Source organism: Schistocerca cancellata, chromosome 3, assembly GCF_023864275.1.
Source record: "Schistocerca cancellata isolate TAMUIC-IGC-003103 chromosome 3, iqSchCanc2.1, whole genome shotgun sequence".
NCBI classification, from domain to species: domain Eukaryota; kingdom Metazoa; phylum Arthropoda; class Insecta; order Orthoptera; family Acrididae; genus Schistocerca; species Schistocerca cancellata.
Window position 1 is genome coordinate 602282507 of NC_064628.1, and position 21039 is coordinate 602303545.

Genomic DNA, 21039 nt, shown 5'->3' on the forward strand with positions numbered 1-21039 from the left:
CGCTACAGTGCACTTTCTGGATAGGATGGTGGATCTTTTATTATTTCTCACACTTCGACTCTCACAATCATCATCACGAAACTTTCCTCCAGACCGAGCGGTACAGAAGGAACAAGCATAACCCACTAATCTTTTGAAACTACCTCGCTACTCTCCCATGCAAACCACACATACCCAAATTACATGACATACACCACACTACAATATGAAATACTACACAGGTAATAGTCACAACATTATCACTTTCAGCTTTCCCACTTCAATTAATATTTATCCCAATTTCACACGACACTGCCCCACTTCGTAATTCTACTTTCCTACTATGAACTCTGATGATATATGCACGTCTTCCTGTACAATGCAAGCCGAGTGGCGTTGCTGGATAGACGGCCGACTCACCTTGCTTCTCTCTCAGAGTTTGAATCTAGCATCACACGGAATCATATCACGCAAAGTAATATTAAGAACATATTCATTACACACGCGAGTCCTCAACTGATACCATGGACGAGTACTTCGCTTTATCTTTTGTCTCATACACAGTTTGAGACTCACTCAGTACTCACCACGTGGAAGTACTCGTCTCTAATTTCAAGTTCTGCACACGCCATTTGTTAAATATTTCAAGTTATGGTACACACGCTATTTCTTAAATATTTCAACTTATTGTACACACGCTAGTAATTCAGCTTAACTTAAGCACACGGAAGTATTTCAACTTATTGCTACACGTGGTTTCATTGTGACCGTTGGTCACTTCCGAAGATTACTACAATCCCATTAATATTACCTGCCTGACATTTAATTCTCCCCACAAAAGTTCCTGCAATAGAGAAATTATTATTTCAAACTACTCTTAAATATTCCACATGCATACCATGTCTCCACTCTTTCGTCATTACGGAGCACAACTGAAACAGGTCATAACAGCACAAGATCCTGCGGCAGAGTGCTGAAACATGGCCGTTCTTGAGGTCCTCTCGCACCTCTGTCGAAATGGGGGAGCACCTTGCTACCGTATTGGTCAGCCACATTTCAGGCGCTCAAAGCTCAGGTAAATTTCATCTCTTTGGTCCCACCAAAGGTGACCAAAGGATCGACTCAAAGATGATCATATATTCACATTCACTATCTGTGGTTAGCAGACGACCATACATTCATTCATTTCAAAAGATCTCACCAAACTGGACGTAGGGATTTATTTTGTGGGAGTGCACATGTGATCAATTAAATAAATAAATTGTCATTCTTTCCCACACTGGTATCTGGCTTCGCTGTATTAATTGAAATTGAGTTATTTTACAAAAAAAGTGTTGTTCTGACAAAAATAATGAAGTATGTTGTACCTATTTTCAATGTCGGGCGGTACTGTACCCTTTCAATGTGTGATGCACAAACACCTACTCAGTATTTAATGTAACGCGGTGGCTCAATTGGCCTGACATATAAATGGCACCTGTAGGATTTTGCTTAAGTGAAGAACTCCTTTGTTAAATCGAATGACTGTATGTGAGTAACAGTGCTGGGGTGTGAAAGCGAGAGTGAAACAGCGCGCCCTCATTTCGAAAACTATAATCCGGTTGTTGGGACTGAAGTCAAGACTTAATACGAACTGGGAACTATATTGAAAGACACGAAAGAGAAGAGCTGGAAAGCGTTTAATTGATCACAGTCAATTTGGAGACTGCGTACATGCGAGTCACTGTGATGCATCGTTAATCAAATGCTGGATTGTTTCGTTATTAAAGGAGACCAACATAGGTGATTTAGATTGCGGACCTGGGCCTGTGTGAGAGGAAGAAAACCAGTTAGTAGAACCACCAGAATTGAACCGTGTCCGCCTATAAACTGTGACCATCAGAATTGGGGAGTAGGAGAACGGAAAACGCAAACGTTTAACCATTATGAACACGGTAACAGCAGACCAACTTTATAAACTGTAAGGCTTGTGACGGTACGTCACATAAATATTGACGTTTTTATCGGTTGCAAGCAGTGAACAATATTATGAAGTGTTAAGGATGAACTAAAAATTATTTGTAAACACTTAACGTATTTTATGAACATAATTAATATAGAAGATACAGTTAATGTTCTTGAAAAAAACCTGATATGCAGCGATAATTTAAAAGTAGCATCTTTTTTTTAAAACTTGTCTATGAAAAGAAAAAGGGATCGCTAAGAGACGCGATTGTACGGCCGAGGAGGCCGAGGAGGACGGACGTAGTTTATGGTACACACACTGTTTTGTTTCCCGATACGGAAGGCAGCCATTGAGCGGCTGCACATATTTTACGTAAGTTATTCTGTATTCTGCTAAAATAAACTAATTACTGTTATCACAAAATGAATTTACTAGTAATAGTTGTCACCTCAAATGGCCACAGTGGCTAATTGTTTTTAATAAGCATTTTTTTTTCAGTAATTTGCGCTGCGGGAAACTCATCTTCCGATGCAGCCTCTGGTCGGCCATTACGCGCCGAAGTATTAATTTATTTTTCAGTGTGTTAACAGTAACTGTAAATGCGAGAGATTTCGTTGTAAGAACCTTTCTAAATTGCAACAGATAATTAATTTAACGTTAAAGTTAATTTTTTAAATTATACAGATTCCATGAGTCCAGTATGTTTTATCTTGGCCGCTCCACGGCAACAATCGAAATTCTCTCGAACCTTGGTTTGCAATCAATAAATAGAAATTAACAAAATTACATTCAATTCAGTTAACGGCAACTATGTTTTAGTCATCACGTTCAAAATCTAAAGTTGGTACATGAATAACAGCGGCCCTTCAAGAACCCGTTTCATATTTGCTTATGCACGTAAGGAAAAGTGATAAGAAAAGATAATATCCCTGAGAGAAAGAATCATGCTCTAACAAAAAAAAATTCACATGATAAATTAAAAATAAAATATAAATATATAATTTTTAATATATATAACGTAACAGCCTCATTCGCGAGATGTACGGTTACTAGTGGAAACCTTGAATAATCGTACACGCTCCGGAATAATAAACTTCACGTGTGTGTACATTTGTTCAGGTACACAGTGTTTCACTTAACGTTTAAGCCTATAAATCCCATCTTGACGTTTCCCATGACTGCAGGAAACTTAAATATGCTCGGTGGAGACTCAGTGTCACCTTTAACGTCACTAATTAATCGTGAACTGATTTTTTAACAAGTAATTAAATTTAATACAGCTAGAAGTATTGCGCCATTGCTGTTGACTGTCGTCTTTCCCGGTCCAGCAAGAAGCAGATAGTTTGCAGCATCAGCGAGCAGACGCCCGGTACGGATGCGTGTGGGACACGTTTTTGCGGTTCAGTACTTCTGCGGAGTCAGCGGTGTTAAAATGTCTGAGGGACTAGCAAGTTGCCCAATGCTCAGCCAATGAACGCGATGCTTTAACAGCCAATGAACGCATTTTTAAACGAAGAATTAATTAAAGATCTGCAGTCAGCTAGAAGGCTGTAATCTTCCGTATATCAGACAATCTTTTAAAGTTGAACACAGCAAATTAGTTTAATTTCATTATGTCTGGTCATGCATCAGTAGAATGTGCATTACTTTACAGTTCGAGCTCTTGTTGAGGTTTTCTAATGAGAAGTTCCTTAAATTAACTAAATTAGCTGATTTCTCGCAGTCACTTATTCGCATCAGACACACTATCATGAAAGAGAGCAGCAACGGAGTATGAGATTTGAAATTCAGTAATTTCAGAAAAACGCATTGCTGCTTCACTTGCGCGACTAATGTATACTACTATACTGTTATTATTACTAATTTCCATGCTCTGTCAACTAATTTTTCACTTGTATGAGTAATAAATGATTTATATCACTATATTGTTATTACTATGAATTTTCGTCTTTTGTCAGCTGAATGAGAGCACACTTCTATCTATGCTTGCGTCAATATTTTGCCTAAAGAGTAATTGGAAGAAAGACTAAGAGTTTAGTGTAGTTCCAGTTTTTTATTTTTGTAATAAAAATATATGAGAGGCGAATAGTGCCCAAGATCAAACGTGCACTAATATCGAAATATCGCGTCTTAACGGTTTGATAACCAAAGACATCTTGCCGCAGTAGCCTTCCCAGTTCTTAGTGTACGAAACCACAAATTAGATCAAGGATAAAAGGTCTGATCAATATGCATTTCTCCCACTGTTAAAGTAATCACTTTAACTCAGCAACAGGAGATTCATATTATTCATAAAGTTTTCACTAAAATCATTACTACTATTAAACTGATTATTCAGCGTTTTAAAGTATCTGTATAGAATGAGCTGTATAAACTGATTCAGCTGAAATAATGTTTCGGTCATTAGAGAAATTTGTAATATTCTTTCATTTAGAGAAATTGTGACCGTACGTTATGAATCACACCCATCGTATTTCGGCATCATCATTACTGACCGAGGTACATGCATTAGCTTTATTCTTTAAACATAACTGTGATGTTTTCTTGCGCCATAGCAGATATATGTGACAAAATCAGTGATATGATTGTTTTATAGATCTGAAACGATATTATGCAATAAAAATTGTGGAAATTTTTGTGCTGTTGTTGCGTTTGTTTGACGGACTCGCCGCCTGGAAGCTGACACCACTCTCCACGGAAACTAGCGCCGACCAGCAAATTCTTACGAGAGACTCTATAATTTCTGTCCAGGCTTTCGAAAGAGTTATTTCTCCGCATTTGTAGAATATAGATTTGCTATTCTGGCCCCAAAAGGCGATAGATCAAAGAAAAAAATCTAAGTTTAAGCCTTTATCTGAGTGCTGACTGAAGTTGACAAACTCGCAGGTCATTGTTTAATGAGATTAAAAAAAAAATGATTCAAATGGCTCTGAGCACTGTGGGACTTAACCTCTAAGGTCATCAGTCCCCTAGAACTTAGAACTACTTAAACCTAACTAACCTAAAGACATCACACACATCCATGCCCGAGGCAGGATTTGAATCTGCGACCCTAGCGGTCACGCGTTTCCAGACTATAGCGCCTAGAACCGTTCGGCCACTCAGGCCGGCGCTGGCAGGAGGGACAAGACTTCTGGTCAGGTGAATACAGGGCTATAAATAAAAAATCAGATAGGGGTGATGCAGTAGTAGGTTTAATAATGAATAAAAAAATAGGAATGCGGGTAAGCTACTACAAACAGCATAGTGAACGCATTATTGTGGCAAAGATAGATACGAATCCCACGCCTGCCACAGTAGTTCAAGTTTATATGCCAACTAGCTCCGCAGATGACGAAGAGATTGATTAAATGTATGATGAGATAAAAGAAATTATTCAGATAGTGAAGGGAGAATAAAATTTAATAGTCATGGGTGACTGGAATTCAATAGTAGGAAAAGGAAGAGAAGGAAACGTAGTAGGTGAATATGGAGTGGGGCTAAGGAATGAAAGAGGAAGCCACCTGGTAGAATTTTGCACAGAGCATAAGTTAATCATAGCTAACACTCGGTTCAAGAATCATGAAAGAAGGTTGCATACATGGAAGAGGTCTGGAGACACTGGAATATTTCAGATAGGTTACGTAATGGTTAGACAGAGATTTAGGAACCAGGTTTTGAATTGTAGGACATTTACAGGGGCAGCTGTGGACTCTGACCACAATTTATTGGATGTGAACTGTAGATTAAAACTGAAGAAACTGCAAAAAGGTGGGAATTTAAGGAGATGAGACCTGGATAAACTGAAAGAACCAGAGGTTGTACAGAGTTTCAGACAGAGCATTAGGGAACGGTTGACAAGAATGGGAGAAAGAAATACAGTAGAAGAAGAATGGGTAGCTTTGAGAGATGAAGTAGTGAAGGCAGCAGAGGATCAAGTAGGTAAAAAGACGAGGGCTAGTAGAAATCCTTGGGTGAAAGAAGATATAGTGAATTTAACTGATATAAGGAGAAAATATAAAAATGCAGTAAATGAAGCAGACAAAAAGGAATACAAACGTCTCAAAAATGAGATCGACAGTAAGTGCAGAATTGCTAATCCGTGATGGCTAGAGGGCAAATGTAAGGATGTAGAGCAATATATCACTAGAGGTAAGATAGACACTGCTTACAGGAAAACTAAAGAGACCTTTTGAGAAAAGATAACCACTTGTATGAATAGCAAGAGATAAAATGGAAACCCAGTTCTAAGCAAAGAAGGGAAAACAGAAAGGTGAAAGGAGTATATAGAGGGTCTATACAAGGGCGATGTACTTGAGGACATATTATGGAAATGGAAGAGATTGTAGATGAAGATGAAATGGGAGATATGATACTACGTGAAGAATTTGACAGAGCACTGAAAGAGCTCAGACGAAACAAGGCCCCGAGAGTAGACGACATTCCATTGGAATTACTGACGGCCTTGGGAGAGCCAGCCCTAAGAAAACTCTACCATCTGGTGGCCAAGATGTATGAGACAGGCGAAATACCCTCAGATTTCCAGAAGAATATAATATTTCCAATCCCCAAGAAAGCAGGTGTTGACAGGTGTGAAAATTACTGTACAATCAATTTAATAAAACACAGCAGCAAAATATTGACAGGAATTCTGTACAGATGAATGGAAAAACTGGTAGAAGCCGAACTCGTGGAAGATCAGTTTGGACTCCGTAGAAATGTTGGAACACGTGAGATAATACTGACCCTACGACTTATCTTAGAAGATAGATTAAGGAAAGGCAAATCTACGTTTCTAGCATTTGTAGTCTTAGAGAGAGCATTTGACAATGTTGACTGGAATACTCTCTTTCAAATTATGAAGGTGACAGGGGTAAAATACGGGGAGCGAAAGGCTATTTACAATTTGTACAGGAACCAGATGGGAGTTATAAGAGTCGAGGGGCATGAAAGGGAAGTAATGGTTGGGAAGGGAGTGAGAAGCCTATCCCTGATGTTATTCAATCTGCATATTGAGCAAGTAGTAAATGAAACAAAAGAAAATTTCGGAGTAGGAACTATAATCCATGGAGAAGAAATAAAAACTTTGACGTTCGCCGATGACATTGTAATTGTGTCAGAGACAGCAAAGGATCTGGAAGAGGAATTGAATGGAATGGACAGTGCTTGATAGGAGGATATAAGATGAACATCAACAAAAGCATAACGAAGATAATGGAATGTAGTGGAATTAAATCGGGTGATACTGAGGGAATTAGATTAGGAAATGAGACACTTAAAGTAGTAAATGAGTTTTGCTATTTGGGGGCAAAACAACTGATGATGGTCGAAGTAGAGAGGATATAAAATGTAGACTGACAATGGCAAGGAAAGCGTTACTGAAGAAGAGAAATTTGTTAACATCGAGTAGATTTAAGTGTCAGGAAGTCGTTTCTGAAAGTATTTGTATGGAATGTAGCCATGTATGGAAGTGAAACGTGGACGATAAACAGTTTAGACAAGAAGAGAATAGAAGCTTTCGAAATGTGGTGCTACAGAAGTATGTTGAAGATTAGATGGGTAGATCACATAACTAATGAGGAGGTATTGAACAGTATTGGAGAGAAGAGAAATTTGTGGCACAACTTGACTAGAAGAAGGGATCGGTTGGTAGGACATGTTCTGAGGCATCAAGGGATGACCAAATTAGTACTGGAGAGCAGCGTGGAGGGTAGAGATCGTAGAGGGAGACCATGAGATGAATACACAAGCAGATTCAGAACGATGTTGGTTGCAGTAGATACTATGAGATGAAGAAGCTTGCACAGGATAGAGTAGCATGGAGAGCTGCATCAAACCAGTCTCAAGACTGAAGACCACAACAACAATGTCCCTCTATCGGAGAATGTTTGGTAGGCTTCGTTACTGTGCCAAACAGCACCTTCTATGACTGTGTACGCAGCGATTATGAATTTGGACTACTCGGCAAACACTACTTCGTTCTATAGGTGTCCTGACTTCATCATAGGCGCTGTTGTTCGTAGACCGGAATACTATCTTCCGTGCAGAACACGATCGTACGGACATCCGTATGTTCATAACGTGAATTAGATACGTGGCGAGGAAGTAGTGGTTTGTCGCTTTAATTATGGTCCCAGTGTAATTGTTTCAATACTGTTATGTAGAAGCAATATATTTATATAGAGTGAAGCAGTGCAGATTAATGAACCTCTGACTTTAAGGAATAAGATTATGAAGAAGCGAAAGAGGGTGATAACGATCAGTCTATATCCGCCACAAACTCACGTTTGCATCCCCCGGCAAAGTGTTAAATTAAAACGTGATATTGAAAGGTTGCATGAAAGATGTGTGCTACGTGATGAAATTAGAGTTGCAAGTGGGAGTAAATCATTTCATTAAATGTTTTGAAAGTATGTTGAGGAACGAGCTGCCACACAGTATTCCAAACCCAAGGGATTGAGGCAGATCTATGGCTGTCAGTTGAAAAGTAATCTTCTGCAAAAGAATGGAAATGTTAAAACTTTACTTCTAATACTGGTCCATGCGTAGGGTACTTAAGTTTGTAATCCTGTAAAACATGGAGGGAATCCCCTTTGCAACGAAACCCCATGCCGGGAATACAAAAAGTGGATTTTGGGGGTCGAACTGGAAATCTGCTTTGTGGCACAACTTAGTCGGTGGTTAGCAGACAAAGCGTTCATATCTTGTGTGTGGAACGAGGTAAGAAGAGCAGCAAGATTAGCTTGTAATGCAGCCTGAGATGTAGATGTAATTATGCTTATAATTCATGGCGTACTTTCGTTAACTCTGTACTACGAAATTCTGATGCTAAGAAGAGAATTTTCAGAGGCTGTTACACAACAAGAGACATGGATACTTTTGCAGCCTTGTTTGATAATGCATAACTGCATGGACCAGTAATTTGGTTCCTTATCCAAATAACAAAGCTACTTTGTTTAATCTTTGTGTCGAATACCCATATTTAATCCCTACTCAATTACCGAAGATGGGTCCTTTTTCAAGTGCTGTAGTGTTTCCGATTATCCTATTTTATTGAAATGTAAAGTAATTATTTTCTATAACAAAGCTTAATAAACTTTGTGGAGTTGTAAATTTCTTAGTCATTCATTGAGCTTTGTTTCTGTAGTAATACAAATGTTTTTGCAGTTTTAAGTTTAAAGTTTCACTAAATTGTAACTGCCAAGAAATGACCTAAAGTGCTTTTCTTCAATGCTTACTGAAATATCAGTACAGTATCAAAGTTACCTGCATAGAACTGTCATCAATCAGCGTAGTTACGATCTAGTAAACTTGTTGGAGCAGCTTAAGATATAAGCAATGTACACGCTTGTAATAATACGTATACTTCACGTGGTTGCGGTTAACAGTGTTTTTAATACTTTGCTGTAACAAACCTACTCACCCTTGATCTTAAGTCACTAATAGATTGGTTTCTGGCCGCCATACAAACTGTTGAGCCACCTTTGCTTTCCAAATTACAGTTACTGTACTAATGAAGTGCAGCTACCAATTCTATAACATTCATGTGCTATAATAAGTAACTGGCTATCACAATACATACTACTATAGATTCAGGGACGATACGTCTTACGTGTTCTCTATTTACTATACAGAAGTAAATGCTTTCTGATAAAACAATGAGTAATCTGAGAAAGGACATAAAGATTTGAATACCAATTCAGTGATAGTATTTCTCCGATAATTAAGCTGATAAAAGAATCTCATGTCCAACTTAGTAATGCTCCACCATTAATAACCATTTACCTCGAATGATCATTAGCTGTCTGCTTTGACAAACAGATAGTAAGTGTTGCTGAGAGCCAGTTGTCGCCAAAACATTTTCATACTCCTCCTGTGTCAACCATGACAAACAACTAGTGTATTACTTGCTAAAGTGTACTACTGTCTTGCATCCTATGAGCTAAAATAGAATTCCAGTATCAAGTAAAGTAAATACTAATGCTTAACTTCCTTTATGAACAAAATGGCTTTGAGCACTATGGGACTTAACATCTGAGGTCATCAGTCCCCTAGAACTTAGAACTACTTAAACCTAACTAACCTAAGGACACCACACACATTCATGCCGGAGACAAGATTCGAACCTACAACTGTAGCGGTCGCGCGGTTCCAGACTGAAGCGCCTAGAACCCCTTTATGAACAAAATAGTACTTGATTCAACCTTGCCTAATAACAGAATGTCTAATCTTTTAGCCGTATAATTTTCCAAATTTATTTTTAGTGGGCTACCAGTTTTGACGATATATTACGCCATCTTCAGGTCCCTATGTAAAGACAACAATGGTAACAATATGAGATATACAATAAAAGTGGGTGGTGCAGGTCTTATATACAATGTGTCCATCTACCTCTTCTTTGAGATTTATAAAAGCGCTGGAGAGCTAGAGAGCGCTGGATAGCTAGTTGGACACATTGATGGACAAGACCTCGCAAATCAAAATGAATCAGCCGTTGGTAGCATGCAGGTACCTAGAAAAATCTGAAACCGATTGAACTGAATCAGAACGAAGAAAGCACGATGCAAAACATCCTTTATATAAATGGGAATGATGCACAGCAAACAGTAGACAATATTATTCCTGAATGCCCAAATAAGTCTATTGCATGCTTAATTTCCCTGCACATAGAGCTCTAACGGAACCGTGATATTAATAACGTCTCTAAATGTTAACTTGCTGTTATATTATACAATTTCCTTGATGTTTAATATGTTTGTTTTATGTCTTAATTTTCTGTTTTAGGTATGTCACTTACTTACATGATTTTGCTATGCGCTAAATAAATACAAATAATAAGAAAAAAAAGTAAATACCACTTTTCTAATTTAATGGTTTGGTAGACCTCATGAGCACACCAGTATTGGATGATTCGGCTAGGAGTGACGTTGTTGTATTCTGTGAGGGTGTTAAACAGAGGTTCCGGCTGGGCAGGGATGCTGCTGAGTTTGCCAATGCAGTTGTACCTCCTGTTGTCAGTTATATGTAAGGAATCACTGATCAGCCACAACATTATGACCACCTACCTAGTAGCCGATATTTCCATCTTTGACAATGATAACAGCGGCGACGCGTCGCGGCATGGAAGCAATGAGGCGTTGTTAGGTCGCTGGAGGGAGTTGACACCACATCGACACACATGTCACACATCCCAGATGTGTGCTATCAGGTTCAGATCTGGCGAGTTGGGGGGCCAGTATATCAATTGGAAATCGCCATTGTGTTCCTCGAACCCCTCTATCACCTCCTGGCCTTGTGACATGGTGCATTATCTTACTGAAAAATGCCACTGGGCTCGGAAAACTTGATCGTCATGAAGGGGTGTACGTGGTCTGCAAGCAGTGTACGATACTCCTTGGCCGTCCTAGGGCCTTGCACGAGCTCCACTGGACCCAAGGATGCCCACGTGAATGTTGCCCAGAGCGTAATGGAGCCGCCGCCAGCTAGTCTCCGTCCCGCAGCACAGGTGTCAAGTAGCTGTTTACCTGGAAGACGACGGATTCGCGCATGATGAAGAAGGTATCGGGATCCATCACGCCATGCAACGCTCTGACATTGCGCCAAAGATGGCCACCTGCCCATTTTAGTCATAGTTGCCGATGTCGTGATGTTAACGTAGGCACTTGCATGAGTCGTCAGCTGCGGAGGTCGATCGCTAGAAATGTTCGATGCACTGTGTGTTCAGACACACTTGTACTCTGTCCAGTATTAAAGTCTGAAGTAAGTTGCACGACAGTTCGCCTCCTGTTCTGTTTTACCAGTCTGCCCTGCCTACGGCGTCAGACATCTGTAGTGAGGGGTGGCTGCCCATCCCCCACGACGTCTGGACGTGGTTTCACCTTGGTTTCGCCACGTTTTGAAGACACGTACAGCAGCACTCCTCGAACGCCAGACAAGTTGTGCAGTTTCCGAAATGCCCAGCCTCCGAACTATCACACTCTGCCATCGATGAAACTCAAATAGACTGCGTCCCTAACCAATTCTACACGCGGATATCACCCTCGCTGCACTACATGTACCGTGCGTGTGTCTGCCTAGAAGTCATTCCTCGCCAAGTGACACTACTATCGCCTGGGCGGATTTATATCTATAGTAGGTCAGTGGTGATAATGTTCTGGCTGATCAGTGTATGGCGATGACCAAATATGCGGTAGAATGGCTGAGGATGAAGACATGGGCCTGTTACTGTGAAATACGTGTACAAACGAAGGTTTCTTTACAGTGAAGGAGAATATGTGGCAGAAAATGTTATTACAATGTTGTTACATCATAATTTGAAGACTAGGAAAGGAGGAGGTAGAGAAAGTGTGGTGTATTCTAAATTAGAATTTCAAAGTTGTTGAAGAGGAAGTTCATCTGGCTGTGGGAAAGCAGAGTTTAAACAGTGAGTTGGAAAATTTGACTCGGCCTTGTGAGTAATTCATTGGATGTTTTGTGCCAAGGTGCTGACGTAAAGGCAAGTTTTGAACTGTAAGGATTTAATTAGAAGAATTATTTTGTTTGATAATGTAAGCAGGACGGTTAGGATAGAACAGTTTCTGTTTGGGTGACTGATTTTTAGTTCTGCATACTGAGGAATACTAAAGATGGGACTAGTTACACGTATTACATGTGACTGGGCAAACTATCTTTGGGCTACGCTTGAAGGTATGTTTGGCTGTACAGTAAGCAGATGTTACGAAGGTGTGAATGAGTGTGAATGTTCAAATGTGTGTGAATTCCTGAGTTCCTGAGGGACCAAACTGCTGAGGTCATCGGTCCCTACGCGAACACACTACTTAAACTAACCTATGCTAAGAACAACAATCACACCCATGCCCCAGGGAGGAATCGAACCTCCGGCGGAAGGACCCGCGCAATCCGTGACATGGCGCCTCAAACCGTGCGGCCACTCCGCGCGCCTAGGAAGGTGTGCACAGTCATGGGTTACGTAATGATAATAGGTAAGACACATCTTTGAGTTAGGGTTGAGAGTGGGAAGAATGTGGATAAAAGAAACGATTGAGTTTAGTGTCCCATTAATGATGAGATTTATGGAGGTGGCGCACGCATGAAGAAAGAAATCGGGCCTACCCTTTACAAAGCAATCATCTCAGCATTTCTTCTGATCGATGTAAGGAAACCACAGTAAGGAAACCACAGTAAACCTGTATTAGGAAAACTGGACGAGGATCTGAACTCTACGTTTCATAAAGGCGAATTCAATATCTTAACCACTGTGAGTTCTCGTTCGATTGCGGAAACTATATGGATCTACATTGTATCTGTGGTAGTAGACCATAAGGCGATCCGAATATTTGGACGATAGTGGGACCAGCTTTAATATGAAGTTATTTTTAGAGCAGTTCTTAGCGTAATTGTGTATAATATACAGGCATCATGTGTTTTGGGTAGGGGGAGGACTGATTGTGTGTGTGTGTGCGTGCGTGTGTGCGTGTGTCGCGTGCAGCTCGTTACACGCTGTCGGGTTTATTGCCCGCCGTAGCGCAGGCGATGCTTGATGGCTCAGCTGTCAATACAGGCGGCTGGCGGCTGCTGAAGCGGCGGTTCTTCCCGCGGCCGCGTCACCGCCAGCCGCGCGCTGATTGGCTCGTTTCGGCGCGCCGTCGTTATCTCGGCTGCTGTCGTCACGGCTGCCCGCGTGTTGCTAAACGCGTCGCGTCCGCCCGGCACGGCGCAGAGTCCGCGTGTGTGCGCTGCGGACAGCGGCAGCTGACGAAGGCGTCCCGCCGTCAGCGTTTAAAAATAACGCGGCCGCTCTGTGTGTGCACGCTGGAAGTGACGTCTCAGGAAGCTGCCGTAATCGCCCCCGTCACCTCCTAACAGCTCCACTGCCTCAGCAAATAATGTAGCTCCACTAGTCATGATTCATCGCGTTCATGGCAGTATCAGTAAATGAATCAGAAGAGCTCAGGCCAGAAAAATGGTTCAAATGGCTCTAAGCACTATGGGACTTGACGTCTGAGGTCATCAGTCCCCCAGACTTAGAACTACTTAAACCTAACTAACCTAAGGACATCACACACATTCATGTCCAAGGCAGGATTCGAACCTGCGACCGTAGCAGCAGCGCGATTCCGGACTGAAGCGCCTAGAACCGCTCGGCCACGAAGGCCGGCTCAGGCCACAAACCGTTTATATATACACGAACGGGAAAAAATCGTAACACCAGTAAATAATGTAGAAGTAATTAACATTGATGATCACAGACTACTCTACCATACAAGTCATTGCAAAAATTCACATGCTGGTACATTAATAACCGGTGCAAACGTGCATGCATTGTTCTGTAAAGGTGCCGGATGTTAGTTTGTGGGATGGAGTTCAGTGCCCTGTTGCACTCGGTCAGTCCATACAGGGACGATTCATGCTGTTTGTGGGATGGCGCTGGTGTTGTCGTCCGATAACGCTCCATATGTTTTCGACTGGAAACAGATCTGGTGATCGAGCAGGCCAAGGCACCATGTCGACACTCTGTAGAGCATATTGGGTTAGAACAGGGGTATGTGGGGGAGCATTATCCTGTTGGGAAGCAGCTCATGGAATGCGGTTCATGAATGGTAGCACAACAGGTCGAATCATCGTAATGGTACCCCAGATCGTAACTCCAGGTGTAGGTCCAGTGCGTCTAGCACACAGACAGGTTCGTTACAAGCCCTTAACCTTCTAACCAACACACGCCATCACTTGCACCGAGGTAGAACCGGCTTTCATCAAGAAACACCCTGTCCCGCCGGCCGGAGTGGCCGTACGGTTCTAGGCGGTACAGTCTGGAACCGAGCGACCGCTACGGTCGCAGGTTCAAATCCTGCCTCGGGCATGGATGTGTGTGATGTCCTTAGGTTAGTTAGGTTTAAGTACTTCTAAGTTCTAGGCGACTGATGACCCCAGACGTTAAGTCGCATAGTGCTCAGAGCCATTTGATTTGAATCCTGTCCTCCAATGAGATCTCGCTTCGCACCACTAAAGTCGCAAATGAGGTAACCGACTTGTAACAGTTAGTTGTGTCACTGTGGTGCCAACTGCTGCACAAATTACTGCTGTGGATGCAGTACGATCCACCAGAGCCATCGCTACATTTCTCTAAGTCTCTTTGCAGTATCACAGAAGAAACATCCAGTTTCTCGTAGCCCTATTACACGACCTCGCGGAGTGGCCGAGCGGTTCTAGGCGCTACAGTCTGGAACTGCGCGACCGCTACGGTCGCAGGTTCGAATCCTGCCTCGGGCATGGATGTGTGTGATGTCCTTAGGTTAGTTAGGTTCAAGTAGTTCTAACTTCTAGGGGACTGATGACCTCAGAAGTTAAGTCCCATAGTGCTCAGAGCCATTTGAACCATTTTTGAACACGACATCGTTCAAACTCAGTGAGCTGTTCATAATGGCTTCTTTGTCGCCTCAAAGGCATTTTTCACTAACATCAACTCACCACTTCCGATTTCAAAGATAAGCGTGTATTTAAAACAAAGCTAATTTGCACCCTCATAGTGGCGCTATTAGCGCCGGTTTTGTGCGAGTGGTGCGAAATCTGAACAGATATCATCTTTCAGATACAGAAACACGCCTGCCAGCTTTCATTTGTGTCACACAACGCCTCCCTGGTGTTGAGATTTTTTCCTGTCAGTTCATATCATATGTAGTGCCTGCCTAGTATTGCCAATTCACAATTCGGATTGGTATTTTAAATAATCAGCGCGACATAAGAGGAAAAAAATAAGGACATGAATTTTACGTCATTAGATACGTTATTTCCGTACAATATACTACCAATTTTTGGGTTGTAACAAAAACTTGTCCACACGCTTCAGCAAAATTCAGTAAGTTATTTAAATATTACCAACCATTTTTAATGTGAACTTGAATAATACGGTTGCGCCCACACATGAGTATTTCTCGCCGCCCAATGGTGCATAGAAGACATGTCCGAAAGAACATATACCATCGGTGACCATGCAGTACTCTTAGAATGAAATGATAATTAAATCAAGAGCCTAAGCTGTTGACAGACGTTGAAATACATCAACGGGGACAGTTGAAAATGTGAGCCCCGACCGGGACACGAACCCGGGATCTCCTGCTTACATGGCAGACGCTCTATCCATCTGAACCACCGAGGACGCAGAGGATAGTGCGACTGCAGGGATTTATCCCTTGCACGCTCCCCGTGAGACCCACATTCCCAACTTAATGTCCACACACTATATTCGTGTTGCCCCTGCCCATTACACTCATTACTCGCGGCAGACAGACTTACATTAAGTTTGGAATGTGGGTCTCACGGGGAGCGTGCAAGGAATAAATCCCTGCAGTCACACTATCCTCTGTTCCCCTGGTAGCTCAGATGGATAGAATGTCTGCCATGCAAGCAGGAGATCCCGGTTTCGAGTCCCGGTCGGGACACACATTTTCAACTGTCTCCGTTAATGTATATCAACACCTGTCGACAGCTTAGGATCTTGATTTAAACATCATTTCATAGCAGATAGTAGGCTTGTTAGTGTACTTACTTAATATATCTCACTAGGACGTGGCTTCATTCAAACTGGTACTACTTACTGTCTTCCATAGTAGATAGACAGGACGATCATCACTGAAAGTTTGCAACATCATCACAAAAACACCCTGTATATTGTACAAATGACTTACCAGTTGTATTTCCATTAAAGGAATGAATGAAGCTCGTCGACGGGCGTTGTGAAGAATGAAGTCACAAGTTACTACAGACGATGCACTGCAAAAACATACGAGATGCATTCAAGTTCTAAGGCCTCCGATTTTTTTTCTAATTAACTACTCACCCGAAATCGATGAAACTGGCGTTACTTCTCGACGTAATCGCCCTGCAGACGTACACATTTTTCACAACGCTGACGCCATGATTCCATGGCAGCGGCGAAGGCTTCTTTAGGAGTCTGTTTTGACCACTGGAAAATCGCTGAGACGATAGCAGCACGGCTGGTGAATGTGCGGACACGCAGAGTGTTTTTCATTGTTGGAAAAAGCCAAAAGTCACTAGGAGCCAGGTCAGGTGAGTAGGGAGTGTGAGGAATCACTTCAAAGTTGTTATCACGAAGAAACTATTGCGTAACGTTAGCTCGATGTGCGGGTGCGTTGTCTTGGTGAAACAGCACACGCACAGCCCTTCCCGGACGGTTTTGTTGCAGTGCAGGAAGGAATTTGTTCTTCAAAACATTTTCGTAGGATGCAACTGTTACCGTAGTGCCCTTTGGAACGCAATGGGTAAGGATTACGTCCTCGCTGTCCCATAACATGGACACCATCATTTTTTCAGCACTGGCGGTTACCCGAAATTTTTTTGGTGGTGGTGAATCTGTGTGCTTCCATTGATCTGACTGGCACTTTGTTTCTGGATTGAAAAATGGCATCCACGTCTCATCCATTGTCACAACCGACGAAAAGAAAGTCCCATTCATGCTGTCGTTGCGCGTCAACATTGCTTGGCAACATGCCACACGGGCAGCCATGTGGTCATCCGCCAGCATTCGTGGCACCCACTTGGATGACACTTTTCACATTTTCAGGTCATCATGCAGGATTGTGTGCACAGAACCCACAGAAATGCCAACTCTGGAGGCGATATGTTCAACAGTCATTCGGCAATCCCCCAAAACAATTCTCTCCACTTTCTCGATCATGTCGTCAGACCGGCTTGTGCGAGGCCGAGGTTGTTTCGGTTTGTTGTCACACGATGTTCTGCCTTCATTAAACTGTCGCACCCACAAACGCACTTTCAACACATCCATAACTCCATCACCACATGTCTCCTTCAACTGTCGATGAATTTCAATTGGTTTCACACCACGCAAATTCAGAAAACGAATGATTGCACGCTGTTCAAGTAAGGAAAACGTCGCCATTTTAAGTATTTAAAACAGTTCTCATTCTCGCCGCTGGCGGTAAAATTCCATCTGCCGTACGGTGCTGCCATCTCTGGGACGTATTGACAATGAACGCGGCCTCGTTTTAAAACAATGCGCATGTTTCTATCTCTTTCCAGTTCGGAGAAAAAAAATCGGAGGCCTTAGAACTTGAATGCACCTCGTACTAAACCGGTTCGCGACAGTTTGTGTTGACTCGCCTCTGCTCAAAGCGCTCTTATTGTGCAGTGGTAGCTGTGCGATCTGCCACTGCCGCCCTTACACTACGATGACCCTGACGGGTGTCTGTGCTGCATGGGCGTCCACAACCTCGTTTACGAGGGTGAGAACGTTCACGTGACCACTGATATCAGCATAGTTGCATAGCTGACGCAGCACGTTGAAATTGTGTGGCAGTTCTCCGAAAGGACCATCTCGCCACTCGGAAGGCCGCAATTTCAAACTCGCTCAGTTGGGTGTAGGAAGCGCGAGTGCGTCTCTGTGGCATGGGTGCCTGCTTGTTTCAGGTGTCTGCGCCACACTGAGCCTTCTGGCTGTGAGTATAACCTCCTAAAGGGAAGACGCAAATGGCGCTCTGGTAGGTACGCCAGTACGCCATCTGTTGACGGACGACGTTGAAACCATTATCTGTACATCCACTATCCCCTAAGTGACAAATGCCGTGATCAGTGTATATTAAAAGCTAGTTGACAAACTCGGCATTGAGTAGGTATTCATTTTGTCAGTTTCATATTAGAAACGTACAGTTCCTGCACGATGGGCATAGCTGCTTCGCGTAGCTAACAGTGCAGTGTTGTGAACGTGTCAATGGAAAAGCCTCTTCATAGCCCTATTGACGACTATTTTTTCCACCTACAGCAGCTTGCGCTTTGCAATTTTCAGCACTGCCAGGTTTCATGGACTTCCTTAATGTGACTCGACTGTAGGAGTGTATTAGTAGTAAAGAATAAATGTATTAGATTTTCATGAATGATGAGGCATTTTTTACACTTGTCAGTGTTTATGTTCATCTCAATGTTTATGACATCATATCTGCTGAACTATGATAGGTGGGCGGTTCTGCGCGTGACAGTTCGTTGAGTGAGGTACACAGTGTGTTTCGTAGGAAATATTGCAAGATTAGGACATCTGAAGGCTGTGTTTTGCACAAATATGCATGGCACTCGATTTTTAAATTAGGGACGACGATGTAAACACGTTTGTTACAAGAGACACCCTTGAGAATGGACGGTTTTTGTTAGCAAAGCACACACACACACACAAAACACACAAACACGTTAATATTTGCCATAAATATTTAGTTATGTTACCATGACATCCCCCAAATGTGCAATGGATTGACCTCATTTACGGATATACCATAAGACCAACAGCCTGTACCCCTGTCAGCTTGAAACTATATGTACATCAACTAATGGCACAAATTGCACATCCATCTGTCTGCGATCCTCCAGAAATTGTAACACAACACAAACATACTGACAATGTGTATCTACTAGATGATGGAGGTTTAAACCTTTGAAACGCATCGTGGAAATAAATAAATAGTGCCTGGTAACAGAAAACTTGTTGTTTCGTTTGATATCAATAACAGTCACGGTAAGGCCTAAACTAAAAAGTTCGCATTTAAAAAAGTTAATGTTATGATTAAAACTATGTGACAAAGGAATGGAATTAAAAAATTACACCCTATCCATTACACAACACATGCACACTATACAATGTAATTTTTTTATCGGCACTGAGTGCTACACAAAATTCCGATTTTTGTTCCATCTATTACTCTCAGACGAGGACCCATCAGGGTGAATGGCTGCAGTGTATGATACCTGGGATCTTAGCCCACCTCACTACACAGATAGTTTCAAAAAGTCGATTGCACCGCTGGGGACCGATCCTTGTTAGTAAGCACAAATAAAGTAAAATGGCACACAAAAGAAATGAGAGTAAAATAATAAGCTACAATCAAGTTTCAAAAGAAAAGAACGGGGCGAAAAGAAATTATGGCACAGCTTGACTTGAAAGATAGTGGCAATAGTTACGCAGAGATGAAGAGATATTCACAGAACAGACCACAGTGACGAGCGGTTTCGAACCGGTCTTCGGAATTCAGGCCAAAAAGTCAACAACGCAGATGCTACATGATTATTTCTGATACTTCTTTTGCAGTTTCATTCGTTTTGTTCGTAAGTTCTTTCCGACACTTGGAATATCCGGTAAAATTTCCTCATGTTACAGAGGATGACTGCTAAATATTACAAGGCATGTACAGATGATAGGACGTACAAATATAAATGGAGAAGTATGTATTTAGATGAAGCTAATTACCTTCATTTACGACACATCGTTATAGTGCTGTTTTAATAAATATTGTGTTATTCACCATTACTGCATATTCTCAAAAAAAGCTACCTTTTGTTTAAACGTAGGTATGCAATCATTGTCTTTCAGAACGTCCTAACACTGTTTAATCAAGCTGTTAAATTCCGTACTTACGATCTGTTAATTTAAGCAGATGCGTACATCACACAACGTCTTCTGGATACTCACCCGCTTCCATAGCAGTAGTCGGGAACCCAGGTCTTTTCGGTGGCGCTCGACTTGGAGGTAGTTTGTTCGAACCCTAGTAGTGGAAGAAATTTTGTCTACCAGTATTTAGTCACCAGTGGGAGGAGAGAAAGGGATCTAAAGTTCCTGGTCACTAGACTTGTGCCAATGTTCGGGTTTAAACTCCAAACATCGCCGGATTATCTCATGAAGTGAGGGCATATCATCCGACTCTTTTTTTCTTTCTGAAAATATTTTGCCAGGACAGAAACTTGTTAAATCTGTTCCTATTCTTCCTGCATGGAAGACATTTTTTCAAATCTCAAACGACCTATTGAAACAAATTGTTAATATGTACAGGACATACTGCAAATGAATACGACAACATCTTTTGCTTTTGAAATGTATGAAATTCCATAGCAGCTTGATGATGTGAGTCAAACAGAATGGCTGAAGAGCTCAGAGCAGAAAATCTGCTCGAACGTAACGAGCTCAGAGTAAATTATGTTCGAGTGAAATGTAAATGAAGTCTCCTTTACCGTTTTATCAGTATCTATGAGTAGCCCTAACGAAGATGATCAAGTCTTGCGAAGGCAATAGAGTAGTTAGAATATTTTCAAACCAGTTTGGACTTCGTATACGCTGAGGCAGA